Source organism: Anarrhichthys ocellatus, unplaced genomic scaffold (genome assembly GCF_004355925.1).
Source record: "Anarrhichthys ocellatus isolate YVR2014 unplaced genomic scaffold, GSC_Weel_1.0 scaffold25, whole genome shotgun sequence".
In the NCBI taxonomy this organism is placed as follows: Eukaryota; Metazoa; Chordata; class Actinopteri; order Perciformes; family Anarhichadidae; genus Anarrhichthys; species Anarrhichthys ocellatus.
The window spans coordinates 3,943,859-3,946,963 of NW_022280055.1; the positions used below are offsets into that span (position 1 = coordinate 3,943,859).

At 42.7% G+C, this 3,105-nt stretch overlaps 1 protein-coding gene across 1 annotated transcript in view; it reads left to right on the plus strand.

Annotated features, from left to right (window-relative positions):
- Positions 1-3,105, plus strand: part of man1a1 (mannosidase, alpha, class 1A, member 1) — a 157,591-nt gene that overhangs the window by 99,843 nt on the left and 54,643 nt on the right. The gene's annotated exons all lie outside the window — the stretch shown is intronic.

Genomic DNA, 3,105 nt, shown 5'->3' on the forward strand with positions numbered 1-3,105 from the left:
GTGTGTGTGTGTGTGTGTGTGTGTGTGTGTGTGTGTGTGTGTGTGTGCGCGCATGCATCATCGCCTGGAGGCCTGAGCAAATTGCTGGTGATGATGACTTTACCTGCATGACTGAGCTATGATAGCTTGGAAACACACACACCACAGCGGGTAGCTTTATCTCCTATTTCTAGCTGAAAGTCTTCTTCTTGTGTGTGGGACATGTCGACATGGAACAAACCTGTCATTTGGGTAAATGCATGTTTTTCCAATTCCACATTCTGATTCTCGTAAATGTCTTTGTGGAGAGCAACATTTAGACCCGCTGCACTTTTGCCTTTGCCTAAATTGGTGGTTGCACATGCATCCCTGCACATGTATGTTTACCATATGGTCGCCCGGAACAATGACTTACAAGCTCTGAGAAAGAGAGCAGCGATACGGCCAAGTGAGGGACGTCCAACGGGCCCAAGAAGAGTAAGACGCATTGCTTTTAACATCCAAGATGGTCAGTGTACCAGGAGTGATATAACCCCTTTATGCCTTTTAAATATCAGGCTTTATTGTTGTAATTTCACTGCTTTAAGCTGTTGTTTTAGGAATGACTGCGCTGCTGCTCCTTTAGCCTCCAGCTGGTTACCAACATGACTCTCTCACAGCTCATACAGTAACGCTACACTTCACAAACCACCAGTTACCAACAGAATGCTAATTTAAGGAAGGTGAGGGGATTATAACAAGCGGACACAGACCAATAACTTGTGTATCGCTTTATTTATTTATTTATATAAAAACAGTTTGTCATATGTGAAACAATTTAAGCTTAACTCTATTAATACACAACAACAAAACAAACACGCTTAGCATGTCAGACAGAGATGGAGGGAGAGACTTATGGAAAGTTCATCATATATGGGTAGTGTGCAGATACATGAGAGGAGCTCTTCTGGAGCGGCGTAGTTAGGAGCTGTTAGACTGTCTACACAACCTTGACCCAGATTGAAGCAGAGTAAATGTGTAAAACACACAGAGACACACTTGCAAATGAGGCCCAATTATCATCTCTCCCTTCATCCGTATCGCTCCCCTTTCTCTCGCTCTTTTACTCTCAATTCCTTTCTTCTCCTTCATTTAAAAAATGTTCTTTTTCACATCCCACTCTCCTGTACTCCCTCTCCGTCCTCCCTCAGTCCATCCGTCTTACCGTGAGTGACCCAGTATCTTCCTCAGTTTCAGGACATCATGCTGGAGGTCCACTCCATGGCCTTGTTCGCTTTACTCCCTCTCCACAGTTTTTCATCACTCTGCCCTGTAGCTGTCTAAAAAAAACAAGAAACAAGGCCACAGTTTCAGACGTTTTATTGCTTCTATACCAAGTAAACTTGGTTTGCTCAACTGCTCTGCGTTCATTTCAGAGAACACGATAAATGTCATGAAAGCCATTCTCTGTCTTAGCTACTTCTAGGGTTTGCAATTTGTCTGGACAAAAAGACAAATATGTATTTAGTTAATTTCTGATTGGAAACACAGCACACATTAACATAATCTATAAATACCGTAAACCATTGGTAAATACATACAGGCTGGTTTTGAGTTACGCAGGTGGTTTGACTAGATACTTGTTTGTGAGTATTCTGTCACCTTATTGCTTATCTTTAGCGAGCTATAGGAGCTATACCAATTTAACCCCATTAGGTGCTGAGACAAGTGTAGTGGTCTTTAACTCGAGTAATCTTTACTTTACCTGGTTGGCTTCACTGTCTCCACCACGGCCTCTCTGCTCGCTGACCTAGCTTTGTGTATGTAGTTGGATGAGCTCAGCCCGACAGAGAGAGCAGAGCAGTAAATTACAACAAAACAAAAGCACTAATAAAAAGCGACAGCAACGATGGAGCTTATCAATCCTCAAGTCTTTAATAATTTAGCACCGGGGCCCGTTTAAGACCGGGTTTTCGGTAGACATCCTTACCTTTAGGTAACGCAAAAGGCTCTCTTTAGAGCCAGTTTCACTTTGTCCCTTCTGGGCTTCTGTAGAAACATGGTGGTGCAACATGGCGGACTCCGTGGAGGAGGACCCACCACCTATGTGGATCTAAGCTAACTGAAATGCAACGATTCACAGTTTCAGGTTATGAATATTGTATTCAGTTTCTGCTAATAACTCCCCCTACATGGTTCACCTGGTTATTTTAAGAGACACACTTATAAGTCCAACTGATCACTAGACTGCTCATCCATGGAAGACCAGTAACAAGCCAGGATAAAGTAACATTTGTATGTGGGAGCACTCTGAATCAGGATGGAAATTAATTGGGAAACAAATCACCAAATTATTCATCAGGGACTCTGATCTTGATGTAGTAGATTCATCTACAGAGACACTTGAAACGGCCTCTTGGCCACTTGTGAGATCTAACAAATCAGTGGTGCAGCACCTCATAAAGGTTCACAGGCTGGACCTGGACTCACAGACCCCTCTGTCTCTCTCTCTGTCTGTGTGCTTAAACCCATTGATTGACACTAACTGAGCGGAAAATGCTGTTAAGATCCGATTGAGTTGTCCAATTGATCTGCCACAGACTCCATTCTCACCAGAGCAAATCTGGTGTCTCTGCGGACAGATGGACAGGAACATTTTTCCCCGAATTTAGCTTTGATAATTGGGAGTTAAATAATTACAAAGGAGAAGAATAACATCTGGTCGAGATGTCTCTTTCAGTCAAATATTCTGTTGAATGAACACTATTAAAGAAAAGCTCAGAACGGCTGACTTTTTTTCCTTCTGCCAGTGAGTTACGTCAGTAGCCTTTATGTAATTGAATCAATATAAATAATGGTAGAATATGCCGGACAAGAAAATGGGGGCTTTCTGTACTGTACACATGTAGCTTCCTACAATATTGAGTTACTGCAAAGCCGTAGCAGCACTCAACAAAGTAACTGCTTACCCGATTTCCTCTGACACTTTCTGTCACTCTCACTTTTTCTCACAAACACAAATGCGCACACATACACACACACACACACGTTACCCGGTCGTTATCTGCCTCAGCCAGTATGTCCCATAGCTCTTCTATTAACATTCAGACTGATAAAGCTCTTGCAAATCACTCCCACTGCACTGCA